The sequence below is a fragment of the Euwallacea similis genome, unplaced genomic scaffold, assembly GCF_039881205.1.
Source record: "Euwallacea similis isolate ESF13 unplaced genomic scaffold, ESF131.1 scaffold_78, whole genome shotgun sequence".
In the NCBI taxonomy this organism is placed as follows: Eukaryota; Metazoa; Arthropoda; class Insecta; order Coleoptera; family Curculionidae; genus Euwallacea; species Euwallacea similis.
This window is the reverse complement of record NW_027098703.1, coordinates 39,302-57,265: the sequence shown is the minus strand read 5'-3', so window position 1 is coordinate 57,265 and position 17,964 is coordinate 39,302. Positions and strand designations below refer to the sequence as shown.

Below are 17,964 nucleotides of genomic sequence, written 5' to 3'. Positions count from 1 at the left end.
TAACATTGATCTAAAAGAGTACGCCAAAATAGATAACGATTTGATAACAACTGTCTTTCCTAGTGATGCTGAGCTAATGGATAATGTTAAAGTACTCTTTACAGACGAAATCAAGGAGAGTGAAAACGAGGAAGAAGAGGAAACAGACGACGACGCTGTGCCCACTGTGTCACAGACCCTTTCTTCTCTGAACGTGGTTTCGAAATTCATTCACTGTACAAGTGCCGATTCTTCTGTATACCAAGCCTTCGATAAAATATATATGGCTATATGAAAACATTCGCTATTAAAAATCAAGTGCAAAATAAAATGACTGACTACTTTACGGTACAAAATAAATAGTAATAAGACGTGTATCTGTATTAGGTACATAGGAGCAAATAAAATAAAAGTGTTGTTTTTACCCATCTTTTCCTTTTAACTGTATACATCAAAAGAATTAATTTTTAGCGCATAAGAAGTTTTAAGGTTAACCCAATACATATTAGGTAAAATTCGATTTGACGAACGCCCGGTTATAACGAACAAAATCTTTTGTCCCTCGTGTTCGTTATAACCGAGTTCGACTGTACGTAGTTAAGTACTTTTTCAACAAAATGAGGATTTTCCGCCCCGGAAGTGAACGTTGACACTCGTCCTCTCCGCAGTTCCACAGTTACAGTTGCCTGAGGACTGTCCGAGTAAATGTTCCCCCAGGACATCCTTACTGTAGTCGTTGAGATAAAGCAACGTTACACGGGGTGTCTCTAAAAGAACTTTACAACGCTCTACCGTAGGTAGCCGAGATCAAAATAAAACGATTTAACCACATTTGCCTTAGTCCAAAAGTTGATAATAACCGAGCTACAGGGTGGCAAAGTTGAAATGTAAAATTCAATTTTTAGCCATAATTATTAAATGGCAAGAGAAAACTCATGAAATTTTCTACAAGGGTTTTCCGGGATGAGGAATTCATATCTACAAATAAAATTTCGATAAATCGCAGAGGGCTCCACGTATACGCCATTAGGTACTTGTTTAGGTCCTTCAAAACTTTTTTGTTTTAACGGTAAACCAGCTTTGGAGGGAAAAAACGTATTTGCGCGGTATTTTTGCTTAAAAAAAGGTATACCTTAATCAAGTCGCTAACTGCAATCGTTTTCGAGAGAAACGCTTGTTGTTTCAACTTTGCCACCCTGTAGCTCGGTTATTATCAACTTTTGGACTAAGGCAAATGTGGTTAAATCGTTTTATTTTGATCTCAGCTACCTACGGTAGAGCGTTGTAAAGACCTTTCAGAGACACCCCGTATAGCGAAAATATTTATGTGTGGTGTTCAGAAAAACAGACATTTCACTGCTTCTATTGTATAGTGTCTTCCCAATTAACCGGTACCTTATCTACAAGAACGTGCCAATATTCATCATGAAGGCTCGTACCAGCTTTGCCAGCTGTGAGCCTTGAAAAAAAACATCGTACGTGTCAGGAAAAGTTTAGTGGCATCCAATCCAAACGATTCTGCAATGGCTTTTTGGATTTTTTCCCTAAAATATCCAAGTATAAAACATGGGAGTAGCTTCAATTAGAAGGTCTTTACCGGACAGATCTGTACATTTTCAAATCAGTGGGGGTGATAAAGTTCGTTTTCATGCTTTGGAGAAGTTAATGAAGTTTTCCCCATGAGATAATGCCCCAGAATATAGGTCCATAATTGTTGCTCCTCCATTGGAACCACCCAAAGACATACCTGTTAATTTGTAAATGTGACATTATGATTTGCAAATTTTTCAAAACGGTATCACATTCTAAATATCAAGATTGGCGTCCAGTAAACTGTCGCCATCTTACGACAACTTAAAGCAAAATTGTATTGAAGATAATCCATGTGGAGCTGCTGATATTCTAATATACCTTTTTTTGCCAACCCCAGTAAAATATCCGTCTCATATTCTGTGATTATTCAATCACTGACAAAGCGACCACATTTCCTGGAATACAGCCAGTGTACTGTTTTACTTCATCCGTATAGGATTTGTCGCAGTCAACGCGATGCCCTTGCCCATCACATGTGTAATCAAATGTTGCTAAAACATTTTTTAGTTTATTCTGTGATAATCATAAATTATGAAAATGTACCTAAATGTGTCTCTTTCCCACCTTTTGAGAAGTGCCATACATAAATTAATACCCCAATGACTATGATGATTCTACTAAGTATTCTTTGCCCACTAAACTTCGGTAAGGGGCCATTTTTACTATAGGAATATGTTAAGAAAAAGGTAATAGGACGTAATGCTTAGGTGATAAGGAGTAATTGAAACTTACTAGGGGACACCTTTTCCCTCCAATTTCGTCTTTTGCAGTTTCTTTGGGATGAAGTTTCGACGTCTCCTTAGCTCATTCCTGCCTTTTGCAGACCTTCAATTCAATGCTCACTGTCCTTTATGTATTTTAGGAAAAAGTGGAAAAATAACTCCCTTTTTTTTAAATATTCAATCTCTATAAAGCTATGTTTATGGAGTGAGAGAATGCCTGCGGTCTACGTGATGCCACCAGAGCGAGTGCCCTTCTTGCCTTCTTCAAAATTCCCTTTTTTTTTAATCTAAAACCCCAAAGGTGCCCGACATCGTCTGTTCTCTGTCTCCCTGACAGCTCACAAATTCTAGCATTCCAGAATGAAAGTGTAGCCTCAGCTCATAAATTAGATGTAAGTTCGACATGCCTACAATTACAAACTACACAAGACAGAACACTATCATTAATATCTAATCCTAAGAAAAGGGGCCCTTGTACTTGTCGTCTGTCGGTGTCGAAATACGAAGGGAACGCTCGCACGTATAATACTTCAGCTATAACCATAGAGTCTGGGTTTTTAAGAGGGACCAAAAAATCAATATGTTTGACTGAGGGGAAACGATCAAACTCGGTTAAATAGAGACTTCAAGATTATTACGATGACGAATTGAGAAACGATTTTAATTTAAACTTTAGCTGAAAGCAAAATTATCAACAAATTCGAGGTTATGGAAATTTGTAGGTGTATTTGAGGTTGCGTGATAAACAGTAACAAAGTTGACAAGAGCAATTCAATTTTTAAGTGCAACCATTGTCCAAATGGCCCCATCTGAGGCAAGCGAAGTTACTATGGGAGCAATTAAAATTCTTCAAATAACGTTTCAATTTTGGACCCAATAACCTATGTCCCTTCTTTTATTACAAACAACTTTAAAATACACAGCATATCATAATACAAACAAAAATAGTTACTAACATATTTTGGTCGATCAAGTTCTATTGTTGGTAAGCTGAGCATAATCTAACTTTTACTTTAGATGTATCGAAAAATTCTTCCTCGAAATGGCGTCAACATACAACACTACTTGTGTTTGGAAGCCAGTCAGGCTTTTTTACAAATTTAATCCAAAATTCCCTTCTATTTGCATCCTTGGAGAAGCTAAAAGTATTTTTCTAGGTGAACTTTCATAAAGAACCGTATGGAGGGTTTGTTCACGAATGCGTTTTAACACGGCATGTCAATGGCAAAAAATACCATACAGGGTGATTCATTGGGAATGGGACATGGCGAAACCCGAGATAGGGGACACCAAAATATGACGATTGGACGCAACATGACTTATATCAATTTTCTATCAACCCGTGATAAGGTACGATTTACTTGGATCCGTAATACCTCCATGTCAGTATAATAGAGAACTGTACGTTTGGTATAATGTATTCTAGATTCGCCTAGATGCAGAGAATTAGTAATAAGGGATTTTCGATAGGAGTAAATGTAGTTTCGTCTTCATTCCTTACCAGTCGAAGGCCGAGGATCAAAAGTAATATCGAGAGTGGTGGGTCCATCCTGAAAAGAAGTAATATCTTTAGATTTGGGTTTTCGGAGGGCACTATTATGGTATTCGGCCTTGTGCGTTTCTACTTTGACGTCTGATTGACCTTAAGTGTCATATTTCTTAAATTTCGGTGATGCTTTATTCCGATTCTTGGTTTTTACACAAACAGGCTTATCCAAAGGGTAAGGCTGTGGATTTTCCCTGTTTCGGTTTCTTTTTTTGATCTGATTTGTTTCTTAACTTCTTTATTCCTTTCGCCTAGCTTCTGATACAATTCCCGACAGTTGTCTTTATGACGTTGGACGTAATTCGATACGATAACAACGACATGATCAGTCAATTCAAGTGGGTCTGTGCAATCGAAGTGTCCCGTAGTGACTTCAAAGCGGGTGAATTTTGTGGTACTATAAATAGAATGATTACATCCCAATACTGCTCTTTTCAGAAGTTGGTCTGGACTAAGAGTCTTATTTGTCTCCTTAAGACATCGATAATGCTCAATGAGCGTCGAATAAAACCGTTCCACGGGGAAATTGGAATTGTTATTTTTCGGTGTGGTGTAATGTAATGTTATATTATATAATTTACAGAAGTCTTGCAAATCGTGGTTTTCGAATTCGATTCCACTATCACGCGTAATTTTAAGGAGTAGCCCGTGATGCCTGACAAAACTTAATAGTCCTTCCACGGTGGATATACCAGCGATGCTTTCCGGCGAATAGGCCTGACCGTAGCGCGAAAAAGCGTCTATGATCGTCAAAAATGGCGTGTTTTCGATTCGAAAAGTGTCAACACGAATACGTTCGAAAGGTTTGGAAATTGTTGGTGTCAGATCGCATTTGACGACTGGAGGGTCGCGATCGTATTTGTTCTCCTGACATACTTCGCAATTATTGACATAGTTCTCGATATCGGTATTCATGTTGGGCCAGTAAAATTTTTCGCTAAAGCAAGCTGCATTTCGTCGATACCTCTATGGCAAGTTTTGGTTGTGTGATGCAATTCTAGCTTCATCAATTGATCTTCTCGTGTGACAATATCTTCGCGCGTTTTCGTACATGGTACCAGTTTACAGGAGGAATATAAGAAGATTCGTTGCATATTAACTATGAAAATCTCGCCTAATCCGGGTTCTCTGAAGAGGGGAGCATGAACGCGTCTGGGGTTGATATATTCTTTTACAAGTCGAATCATTCCTTTAACGAAAGCATTTTTTGGGAGTGCGACATAAAGTCTAGTGTTTTCAAAAATAGTTTCCCTTTTAAATCGCGCTTCTGGAACGTCTCCTGCTGTTACGAGAATCTGGTTTTTATAACCATTAAATGCTCTGTCCGTTATTGGTAGTTTGAAGATAGGGTTTTCTAATGACGTACTGTAATGTGCCGGGTTGGAATAACTATACGCGAGTCAAAAATCTAACACTTTAACACTTTATTAACTTCTCGATAATACAAGAGCGGGAGCGAGGCGTAAAGACCCTTTTATGTAAGTGTTTTTGTGAAGATGAGTCGTGAAGGTTTCTGCTGGACCATTTTTGTTGACTGCTCGACTGCTCGACTGCCCTATTTATATACATGATATCTACGTGGACTTTGCTAAAGTACATTAGTAAGGGTAGTTTGAACCCTAAACAGTACTGAGACTTTGAGTCTCAGCTAATTACGATTTGATGGGTTAGTTAGACGAAGGAATTGCGTTTCTACGTAAATACACATTCTAATTAAGTTCTAATATTGCCCTTAGGTTTCCATGAGAAAATAGTACAGGAAATAATGTAAGAGGTTAATACATATATGATATAATAATACGTATGCGTAACCCGGAGTGCTTTACGCCTCCCCCCTTAAAAGATGAATTCTAACAGAATTCACGTAAAACTATGAGCTGGTTATAGATTTCTACGCTTAACAAATATAAAAGGTTTATATAATAATAAAAACATACATACTTATACAATATCCTAACTAGAACTAGAACTAGAAGAGGAAAGATACATTATCAATCTGAATTGGTTTTTAAATTTGCCAATCTAGAACTTCTTCTAGGTAATCTCTCTTCACTACCAAGTTCATCTGTTCAGATCACGGTGATAGAAATAGAAGGTTGAACTTCGTTAGTTTTTTCGCAACAATTAAAGGTAATGCAATTTGCTATTGAACTTCTTTCATGGTTATGATTTTTGCAACATTGTCTAAGGCATTTATAGATTTTGTATGCCAGATAGAGGATGAAAAGTTTTAAAGTAAAATAAGAACTTTGGAAAATTTTTGATAGGGGTGTCGATTGATCCAGATTGTTAAGTTCGTCATCTAGTTTATTTAATTTGTGACTCGCAACATTCAAACTCTCGCGGTCCAATGAAAAAGAGTGGTAGGGTAAAAGAGTTTCATTTATCTTGTATTCAAGTATTTTTTCTCTTTTGCAACACCGGTCATCAGTCAAATTAAATGCAGGAATAATTGAATAAAATTCTTGTTCGAATAAACTTGGGTTTCTGGCTTTTGAAACTGTGGTGGTGCTAAAAAGTTTGCAGTCCTTTTCCAAGGTAAGAGTTCCCATTTTTGTCAGTACCTGATCGTGAGGTTGTGAATGTTTGCAATTTAGAGTTACAGTCGTGTCCTTGGGTAGGATATACAACCAGGAGTTGATTTTTTGAAGAGGTTGCCACATTTCTGATAGAGATTGCATAATTCGAACATCGCAAGTATCGGATACTGATCCGGGTTTTAAAATGATTTCTGATTCGCAGATAGGTTTTGAGTAGGTTGAGTATATGGGTAACAAAGGTAAACTTTTGTTGCCAAGAGTGTGCAATCCGTGAGATCGTTCAGAGTAGAATATGCATTTCTTTGTTCGGACAGTGCTAAATAGTTAACTGAGGGTAGAACAAAGAGGTATTGATTATTGTCGGTTAGCGTTGGTAGGGAAATAAGTTTGAACAGATCGAATTTTTGATCGTTTACAAGGGGAATCTCTAGGACAAAAATTATGTTGTTTTCCGAAAAATGATAATTTGTATGGGTTAATGATAGGAGTTCCTGGATGTGTTGGCCTTCTAGAGGTAACGCGTAAGAACAGGAAGAAGGTAAATGCGGAAGCGTTTTAGATAGTTCGGCGAGGATTTTGGGCTTTTTGGGCTTATGATCATGGGATGTACTTGATTTGTTTTAACCAAAAGGAGGGCATCGAGAATCGAAGTAAGTTCGTCATTAAGTTCGCTTATAACCGATGTTAGGAGAGAAATGTGTTCGTCGATTCGTTGTTTTCATTTCAAATCAGAGTTATCGTTAGCTAGACTGTAAATTCTTTTTAGATTAGATTCAAATGATTGACTATTTTTGTCGATGTTGGTAATTGAAGAGTTGAAGTTCTCTAACGTGCTCCTGACTAAGTGGACTTGGGATTTTAGAAGCTCTACAAAATGTTTATCGTCGGCGTTAACCCTGTTGTTTACACTAGAATAGTAGTCGGCGTCGTTTTGGTCTAATGTACCGAAAAGGGTTTTAAATACACTTCCGAATCCGTTGAATAATCCTCGTCTAGTTCGGGGTCCGTTTGACAAGTCTACGAGACTGTCCTAGCGAGCTTTTAATGATGGTAATAATTGTTTTGCTATATTGAGCGAGGTATCACATAGGTAACGCTTGGTAATATGAGCGGGTGAACATAGTTCGGACGTATCCTTGATATTTAGCTCGACGAGGTGCACTTTATCAAGGAGGGTATTGAGGTTTAGGTACGAAAGTAACTTCCATGAGGAATCAAGAAACTGGGAGATGCCCATATGGTCGTAATAAATTCCAGGTGATGTCATTATCGGGCGAATTTGCAATTTGGAAACATCCTGGCGAGTGGGGTTGATCCCATCCAGGAGTAGGACGATTAACCTGCAACAAAGGCTAATTTTAACCTGTCGTTGTGTACCGTTACTTGTTTATTGTTTACTAGGATTGTTGAGTTGTCAGGAGAATTAATTTTTGTGACTCTATAAGGGCCGTCATAATTTCGTGTTAGCTTCTTGGATTTACCTGGACGCGTGACATTATTTTCGAGGTAAACACTATCGCCTGTTTTGAAGACTGCTGGCCGGGAATTTCTGTCGTATCGGATTTTATTTATTTCTTTTGATTTAATTAAGTTTTCACGGGCTATCTGATGGCTTTGTCGGAGTTTCAGAGTTAGGTCATCGATATAGTCGTCGTAAGTACATTTGAATTCGGGTTCTCTAGTTATTTGCGACGGTGGAGTAGGTTTACATCCAAAAATTAGTTCGAAGGGTGAAAATTTCGTTGAGCTATGGACGGAAGTGTTGAAGGAAAAGGTCGCAAAATCTAACCAAGAATCCCAATGCGTTTGGTCTAAGTTCACGTAGTGCTTTAAGTAGTCTGCAATGGTGAGATGAGTTCTTTCTAGGGCTCCGTTAGTTTGTGGATGATATGCGACAGTCGTGATGTTTTTGCTCTCGAAGAGTTTTGACACGTCTTTAAGAAGTTGGGATGTAAAGTCACGACCTTGATCTGTGAGGATCGATTGAGGGATACCAAATTTACAAATGAAATTACGAACGAGTGACTGAGCGATGGTTAGAGTTTCGTGATTTGGGATTGCGTAAACTTGAGTAAATTTAGTGAGGTCGTCTTGCAGGGTTAGCACGAATCTGTTATCGGGTATCGTTAAAGGAAGAGGTCCCGCTATATCAAGGGCTATTCTTTCGAAAGGTTTTTCAGCAGTAGTGGTAATCTGCATTGCTCGTTCGATTTTCTTCCTAACAAGTTTATTTTTCTGACAGGAATCGCGTTCTTTCACAAATTTTTTGATATCATTCTTCATATTTTTCCAGTTGTAACACTGCTTGATACAATTATAGGTCTTATGGTAACCTAAATGACCTGATGAAGGGTTTGAGTGATTTTCTTTAAGGATGATCGGAATTAAATCGGTCGAAGGTGAAACGAGGACGTCGTGAAAAATATTTATTTCTATTGCAGTATTCTTAAAGATATATCTAAGCATTGCTCGTATTCGTCTGAAATCGAGCTTGTCAAAGCAGATACCTAATCTGGGAAGGTTTATTGACCTTATGTTCAGTGATAACAGGGTTTCCTTTAATTTGGATAGAAGTTCGAATAGGATTTTGTAAGAACTCTTGTCCCGAAATTTTTGTTTGTGAATAAGGTAAAAAATGTGTGTGTTGGTTTCGAGAAAGTGTTCGATGTTACCGATTTTGAGATTGAGTGCTTGTAATTTGGGTTTGTGGTTGAATTTGCCTTTTTAAAGGCCTCGCACCTACCCGTCCCCGTCCTATGTCCCTCCATGTTACATATACAACACCCCCTCTCTCCCCTTGCACTCCTCCCTTCTATGTCCTTTCTCCCCGCACACAAAACAACACCCTGTCCTATCTACTCCCTTACAGTAGTCTCTCGCTATATGGTCCAACCCCCAGCACCTGTAGCATCTTCTGTAGCACTTCCACTCTCCTTTCCATCCTACACCTATTATACCCCACTCTCAAGTATGGGTCGTCCATAAGCGCCTTCATCTTTTCCGCATCCATCGCAACCGTCACCGATTGTGTGTCCGCCCTATTCTCCCTCATGTCCCCCACTGAAAACTCCCATTCCTTAAGTCCTTCCACCTTTTTCATTAGCGCTCTCCTTACATCTTCCCTGCTTGCTGTAACGTCCATACCCCTTATGTGTATTATGTCCCTTTTCCTCTGTGGTCCCCTCACTGTCACCTTTGTAATTATACTCCTTTCAATAACCTCCTTTAACTCCCGCGCATCTTCCTCAACCTTTCCCATTTCAATTAGAATTTTTCCATCCCTCGTAGTTCTTAATCCTTGTATTTGCTCCTTTTCCTCCCTTCTCCCTACTGACTGCTTAATTCTGTCCACCGTTTTCCCCAATTGTTCCCCCGGTACCGTCTAGTATTTTTCAGGATTTTAATGTAAATTCTTGTTAATTTAAGGTAGTTACGCATAGGATAATTTAAAAATTAAAAACGTGTAATCTTCGGGCCCAGCATTTTCGTGATACGCCTATGAACGTCACTAGTTCGAGAGTAACTCCCGCCAAGCACAAGGTTTTTTCACCCATTATCCTTCGATGATACATAAGCTAAGAGGTAGAATTTCCAGCGGCTTATCTGTCGAGACTAGTACCAGGGTGCAATCACCTTTGCCAAAAGACCCGAAAAAGGCAAAATCGTGCCTCTCGAGCGTTACGCTTTAACGCGGCCAGTAGTTATTGGACCAATAACTACCCCATAGTCCAAGTACGCCTATGGTTGTTCTCCAGTAGACGGGGTACTTAAGAATTTGCGACACGAGACAGAGCCCTCTTGCAATCTTGCACCCCCGCGTCTTAGGACCTTGCTCTTGGTTCTCAACTACCGGCTCACGTGTCCTCTTCCTCGTCAAGTACCTCCCGTAAATGAATGTGCGAAGTGGTTCCCGGAGGGCCGAGCGGAAATCTCGGAAGAAGTACCTGATCCCGACTGGTCGGTCTCACGACGGATTCTTCGAAAGTTCCTAGTCGATACCCCGTAAAACAGTGAGTTCGGGAGTGTTAGTTAGTGCTACATCCGGCAACAGAGAAGAGACACACAGGTTAGTTGTAGTTTATTTAGCATAAGAACGGCATTGAACAATTAGTTTTAGGTTGTAGAGTATCCTAGAAAAAAATGTTCTTCCTTATAATCCGGTTAATTTCGAAAATTTCCTAGGTTAAGCTGTAAAAGTACCGTTGAGGGGTCTTTTAGAAAAACAGGTGGTACCCCTCGGCAAACAAATTATATGCGATAATTTATTTTCTGTCTTCAATAAATTCGTATAGAGCAAAAGAACGGCCTACGATAATTCAAGAAGCAGCAAGCAGGCTTTCTTCGTTCGATTCGTTCGAATTCGGCGACGGGGATGACTCCGCAAGTATCACTGAGGAAAGGGGAAGTGTGGCCGACAAGGCAGGAGCAAGATTGTAGTCCGGAAGACACCGGTGCCCCGCCCGTGACGGTCAAATAACTTCAAATTCCACAATAAAAGTTAATTGTTTTGTGTAGGAATTCCGATTTGTCAAATTAGATTTTCACGTGATAAAAGACAAGGCGGTCAAAAACTACCTTCAAAGAAGTTAGATGTTCTCGTATACTCGTCGAGCAAACTATTATATCCTACTCTATTCATATATACAAGGCAAATTTTTCCTTTTAATCCTCTTAAGATATTATCCATTGCTCGCTGAAATGTCGAGGGGGGGTTCTTTAAGCCAAAAGGCATTCGTGTGTAGTTACAATATCCATTTTCTAAGTTAAAGGTTGTCTTTTGTATACTTTTCGGGTCCATTTCGATCTGATGGAAGCCGCTTGCCAAATCGAGTGCAGTGAAATATTGGCATCTGCCTAGTTTATCTAATATCGGTGATATTTGGCAAGGGGTACCTATTATCTTTTGTCTTTTCGTTGACTTTCCTATAATAATCAATAACCATTCTTCGTTTTCTTTATCTTGAGGCGTCCATCTTCTTTAGAACCATCCATACTGGTGAGTTCCAAGGATAATGAGACGGCTGAATTATTCCGTTCGTTAGCATCTAGTTAATTTGTTTATTAATTTCTTCTTTATATACATAAGAATGATGATAATTTTTCGTGTGAACTGAAATCTCATCGGTGGTATTTATGACATGTTTAACTTAGTTAGAAAAGATGAGAGGGTCTCCAGGTTTATACAGCCCTTGCTCCTACGTCTGTAGCAGTTTAAAAAGTTGGACCCGCTCTTCAAAATTAAGGCGTTCGTGCCTTATTCAAGATTTAAGATCGATATTTTTAAAGTTTTCATTTCGCGGAGTAGGGTTATTTTCGAATTTTAAATTGAATTTTTCGAACTTCTAATGATAAGCCGTTGTTAATGTTACATTCTAGAGTAACAGTTTTTTCTGAACGGTTAAGGACATCCATTGCGTAAGCTTTGAATTGGTTTTGAACTGTTAACATTGTGAGATGAATTTCTATATCTTTGTCGCGGTAATAGTCTGTTAGCCATGTTGTGTCATTGGGTAACCTTGTTTTGAATGTGGTGTTTTGTACGTGGCGTGTTCGGGAAATACCAGAAGCGCATAGGGGTGGAGAGAAGTGCTTGTTGTTGGTTCTGTGACGCGATAGAGGACACCCTGGAGCACACGCTTTGGGAGTGTCCAGAGAGGGAGGGCTATCGTGCGGATCGAGGGAGAGGGGACTCAACCTGAACCGAAGCACGATAGGGAACGAATTAGTGAAAAGTGAGGGAAAGTGGGTCGAGCGTTTGAGGGCTTGATAGAGAAAATCTTGAGAGCCAAAACTGTGAGGGAGAACGAGAACAAGAACGGGGTGCGAGGCCACGTCCGCACCTAGTCCAAAGAGGATAGGTGTAGGATATCAGCTTTAGTAAATAACACGATTATATAGTTTTATATGATCTATTATCTGCCAAGACCACTCGGAAAACAAGCCCAAGACGCACTACTATACCATTTTCTATCATCCCTATATGTAAACCGTACGACCCCACTAAGGGGACATTAGACCCGTCAACATCACCTTAAACCTCATAAATAGTGTCTATCCTCCACTTTAAACCTAAATATAATAAATCTAAAGCTTTATCTTAGTTATAACATTGGTTGAGTTTTTGTCGACTTTAATAGCTTTTAGTGTCCATAACTCAACAATAGGCGTCCCGAAATAATACCTAACGGTGGCTCCGGGGCAGAAGAGGGGAGGTGGTTTTAGTGGGTAGGCGGGCGATGTAATGGTCGGTTGAATCCCATACTACCCGGCTGCTGATCAAGCTGGGTGGAGGATCTTGAAAGCGCGAAAGAATTAACGGTGCGCCCACTCAGGCAGTGTGATACTTCTCTGTTTCAAATTAAAGTTAAAGCAAAGTTGATAATTGTGTGTGTTTTTAAGATGTTTTTGAGGAATTAATGTTGAATTTTTTTGTGTTTCAGGTTTCGCGCGTGTTTCGAGACAAAATTAATTCCAAGGTCTGACAGCCATCCCAGTCGATTGGAATATCTACGGAAGTAGAGGAGGTACCAAAGGAAACCACAATTCTTAATCGGGTTTTCAATATAAAATACAGGGTAAGAAAGCCTTCAATAAGTCCATTAACAGGTAGAATTATGTTTACATATTTATTACAAATATTGGATTAGTGACCAGTATCATTGAGAAATGTTCTAGGAGTATTTAATAAAAGGCGTAAATTCTGGATAATATGGTGAAGAAAAATTTTTCACTGCAAAAACACGACTCGATGGCTACGGCCATTGTCCAAAAGAGAATTAATTTTTTTAGATCACGCACAGTGAATTTCACAGAGGGAAATTTGTTTATTAATTCTATTTAATGTAAACATGCAGTCACCCACAAAAATATTGGTACACCACACTACCACCTATAAAAGTATTAGATATTTTTGTGAAATAACAACAATATATAATTTTAACTAAACGTATGTATCCCAATACGTCTACACGCTAATAATATTATGCAAATTATTTCTAAAACTTAAACCTACTTATTGAGAAACAAGATGAATTTATTCTAATTAAAAATAAATTCCCCAGAAGTCTTGATACAGAGAATAAAAGAACTATGTTTACAAAAAATAAAGTCTATTAATACTGGGTAAGGTACCCCTTTTGTTTCAGTACTTCCAATAAACAGTTTGGCATTGACTGAACTCACTTTTTTGTAACGTCACTTGATATGTTTTCCCACTCTTCTAAGACAACTCTTTTTGAGTCACTTTTATTGTGTATCACGTTTTTCGGAATTTGTTTCTCCAAATAATCCCATAGATGCTCTGTGGGATTAAGATCGGGACTGGGGGGAGGCGTTTCTAATAAATTGTGTGTGTATTGTATATCAACCACTGGCGTACTACATAAGATTTACGTTTGGGGTCATTGTCTTGCTGAAAGTAACACTTGCGCGCCAACTCCAATTTTTTTACACTTTGCTTTAAATTTTCCTTTAAGATATCAAGGTACAATCGATGGTTCGTGATTTCATCAATTATTACTAAATTTCCTACACCAGGTGCTGCCATGCAACCCCAGACCATTATTCCACCTCCTCCACGTTTGACGGTTGGAACTATGTTTATCGGATTTAGCTCTTCTCCTGTTTTTCTCCACACTTTTCTTCGTCCGTCCGTCCGGTCCGAAAATATTGAATTTACTCTCATCTGATCAAATAACATTTTCCCAAAAAAAAATTGTCAATAACTTCCGTGTTTCTTTACTTATTGTAATGAAATTTTGCAGTGATGCCGTAGTTCGATGAGGCGCACTTTTTCCATAAATTGGGTAAAAAAATTTGAAATCAGAGTGGGGAAACTGGGTCACTTTTTTTTACACGCCTATGGTAAACATGTTTAATTTTTTAAACTAAATATTCTTTTATCTTAATTTTTTCATTCTTGTAAAATTTTAATTTACCGCTTACTTTAGAACATATTCCAGCCTATTGCCTCTCAATATACAGTATTACGTAATATTATTATTATTATTATTTTTTTCTCTTTCTTTTTTCTTCTTTTCGAACCGTTTTATAATTTCTCCTATTAACTCATCTTTAGTATAACTCTTCACGTATTTTACACTTAGTTCTTTAGCAAAAGTATATAAACCTTTTAATGTGTATTCGTTTAAACGTTCTTCCATTTTAAGGCGACCAATTTGCTATAAAAAAAATAATTCCAATAGACACCTATTCCCTTTTTATGTTAATTTGATTGAAAGTGTCTTTGATGATGCGTTTTAGTATAACATCTACCACATTCACGTAGCAAACGCTCACAATTTGTATAGAATTTACATTATTTACATCTTCTATCAGGATTTTTGCACTTATAAATCTGGATCATCTGGATGTTTAAATAGTAAACGAACAGAACGCCGAATATCGTCCGTTTATTTAGGAAGAGATATTTCCAATAAACCTAATTTAGCTAAAGTTATTATTTTATTCTCATATTATTTAAATTTAGCATTCATATTTCTAATCATAACTCTTTCGAACTCATCGGTTGCAGAATATCCTGATAGACCTTTCACTCTTCTTTTAAATTCAGCGCATGCGCTGAGATCCTTCGGACACTCATTGATCTGGGTTGAAACAATTTGATTCATTTAAAATTGCATTAAGTACCTTGACATTTTGGTGTATGAAAATATCACAATTGTTTATGTATGCTATAAAATAAACTTAGATCATTGGTAGCAATGTCGGCTATATTCAAATATTTAATTAACGAGTAATTTCATTAGAAATCTTAGAAATTGATGATGGGGTAAAATTATCTCATTTATTTTTCCATTGATAATATTGTTCCCTTCAGGAATATTAACTATTTTAATTTTTTCAATATCCTTAAATGTTGGACCTTTTTTACTTTAGTTTTCATTTCTAATGATTCTTTTTTAGAATATTTAACATCTTTCTTCTCAAATATACGTTTAAAATCGTCTTGAAATTTTATATCTTTTAAAGTTTTATTTATATATCTACCAATCTTCTTATCGTCTTTTCTTTCTATTATCATCGTCCTAAACATTTTGTTCCTTTCGTCTATACCACTTTCATCATTGTGTTTATTTAGATGCTTGTTTTGTTATAATTTTTTTATATTCCTGTTCTCTGGCCGATAATTTCTCAATTATTTCTTGATTTCTAACATTGGAGTATTTATATATTCTATTATAACTAGTTTCCATAATTAAATACATATGTATATACCCTCTATTGTTTAGCCCTACATTAAAGTAGAATAAACCATTAACCGTAAATATGGAGAGTCTGTTTATCATCTTGGCTAAAACATGAAATGCAGAGAACGGCTCAAATATCAGTTTTGTCCTAATATAAGTGTGAATAGAATGATTGAGGGTTGCGAGCGTGGGAAGAAGGTGGAATGGTATGTGCTAATTATTTTGAAGATAAACAGATGCACTCGGGGGTGACCCTGATGCATCTTTGGTATGTGGGGCATTCGATTCCCGAAAAGGATAGAATAAAGTTGTTTGAGGACACGTGCGTGTATTTTATTAAAATAAAACCTACCCGTTCTTTAACAATTCCTTTAGTAATATGTGTCTTATTCGATGTTTTAAAACATTTTATTATCATATCTTTATATGAATCTTTTAGTTTTTTAACACCATTATTGATAGTTTGAATATTATAATCCGATTCTTCGATGAATTCTTGTAATTCATTTAATTGGTCATTAAATTATCTAATCCCATTAATTCACCCTCAGGGAGGTAAATTATTTAATTTGTTTTTCCATTTAATAAGATTTATTTTTTAAACATTACAACGCGATGCCATTCAACACAATACTTTACTATTTGCCACGGGACCATTCCTCAATACCGTGCTATATTACAATAATTCGCTTTCTTAATACTATACAATACTTTACCTTACATTACGATTCAATGCTCCACAGTATAATACTTTACAATAACTTAAAAAATAATTTAAATAAATAACAAAATTTTCGAGGACGATTACACCTGATTAATTTATTAAACTTTTAACATCTTATAATTTCTTATCTAATTTTATTAATTTCTTTTGTGAAAAATATAAAATTAATCCTAAAACTGTAGTAAAATATTTAAAAGCTAATGATATATCCTATAATCAAAAAGGAGTTGTTAATTTACCACCCTGACATAATTATGGACGATTTACTTTAAATTTACATATCTCCTCTGGAGCAAGCACGACGTGTGTAATTAAAAACATTGAAACTATTCAAAATTAAGTTAAATTTCAAGAGCCGCTGAAGAAATGTCGATCATTAAGAGACTTGAATAATCTTTAATTAGATTAAATATTCTTACGATTTCTCATTTGTGTAATTTCGTTATTATTCTTTGGTACGTTAATTTTAGTGTCTTGTGAAAAATATTCGTAGCTATTCTTTAATATTTGTAAATCAGATTGCTGCCTCTTCGGTGGTTTGAATATTCTATTCCCACTTTATCTTCTCTTTCTTTCATTTTTAATTTATATCAATTGGCCTATTTATAGAACTCGATCATTCAGCACTTGTTCTTTCTCAATTATTAATATTTATTCTTACTGATAGGTAATATTTTTATTCTTAATTGTTCCCATATGTTTCTATTTGTTCTCAAGTTACGTGTATTTTTAATGAACATTGTGTTAAGCTCCCATTACTTGGTAAATAAGTAATGTCAACTCAGGACTGCGTTAGTAGCATTTGGTCTTCAGGAGTTCAGTAAAGTTCATATAGATATCTAATATTTTAGCATTCAATGATAATAAACTTACTTCTAAAACTGTATATAGATATAGTGAATGAATTGGTTGAGAAATTGGACACTCTAGAATCTTCTGTTGAACAGAAATGAAACATCAATTTAGAGCGATGTTTCTTTTATAATTTTGCAAACTGTGTACGTGCATTATTAGAAACGAGTTTAAAGTAGTATTCAATTAATACGTTTCTTAACTGATGGATATTACAATAACAGTAGGCCTATGGAGTGAGGTGTTAAAGTTAAAGAATCTTGAATTACCAATTTAAATTATTACACGAATATAGTTATTAGTTCGTTGCATACAAATGTTGACTGTTTTGTCTGTTTTCATATTTTCTAGATGCTGCGGAGCGCCACAGAAGAACTCCGGAAACTTTACGAGAATCGACGGAAAAAAAAAAATTGACAATGGTTAATTTCAATAACGTATATGCTAACACCGGACAGGGTTATTACCCCGTGGACGTAGAAGTTACTGATAACGAGGTGAAGATCGGATCTCCCGAGGTAATAAACCTGTTTTTAACTCAAAATAGTATCATCAATTATGATGATGAGGTTGGTGTAGACATCGTTTTATTGGAATTGACCTTTGCTCAAATTCCAAGGTTAACGTTAAAATTTGCCAGTGCCGCAAGTAAACAACAATTTGTGTCCCTAATTTCGCAAGTGGCAACGAGCAGGTAAGAAATTACGATACATTTTACAGAGTTGAGAATTTCTATACTAATTGAATTGTTCATTTTGTTTTTATAGCGACTCCGGGAAATCGTCAAGTGGCAGTTCGG

At 36.8% G+C, this 17,964-nt stretch overlaps 1 pseudogene; it reads right to left on the bottom strand.

Moving 5' to 3' along the window:
• Positions 1-584: 584 nt before the first annotated feature.
• LOC136419118 (uncharacterized) lies at positions 585-4,755 on the bottom strand (annotated as a pseudogene).
• Positions 4,756-17,964: the final 13,209 nt, after the last annotated feature.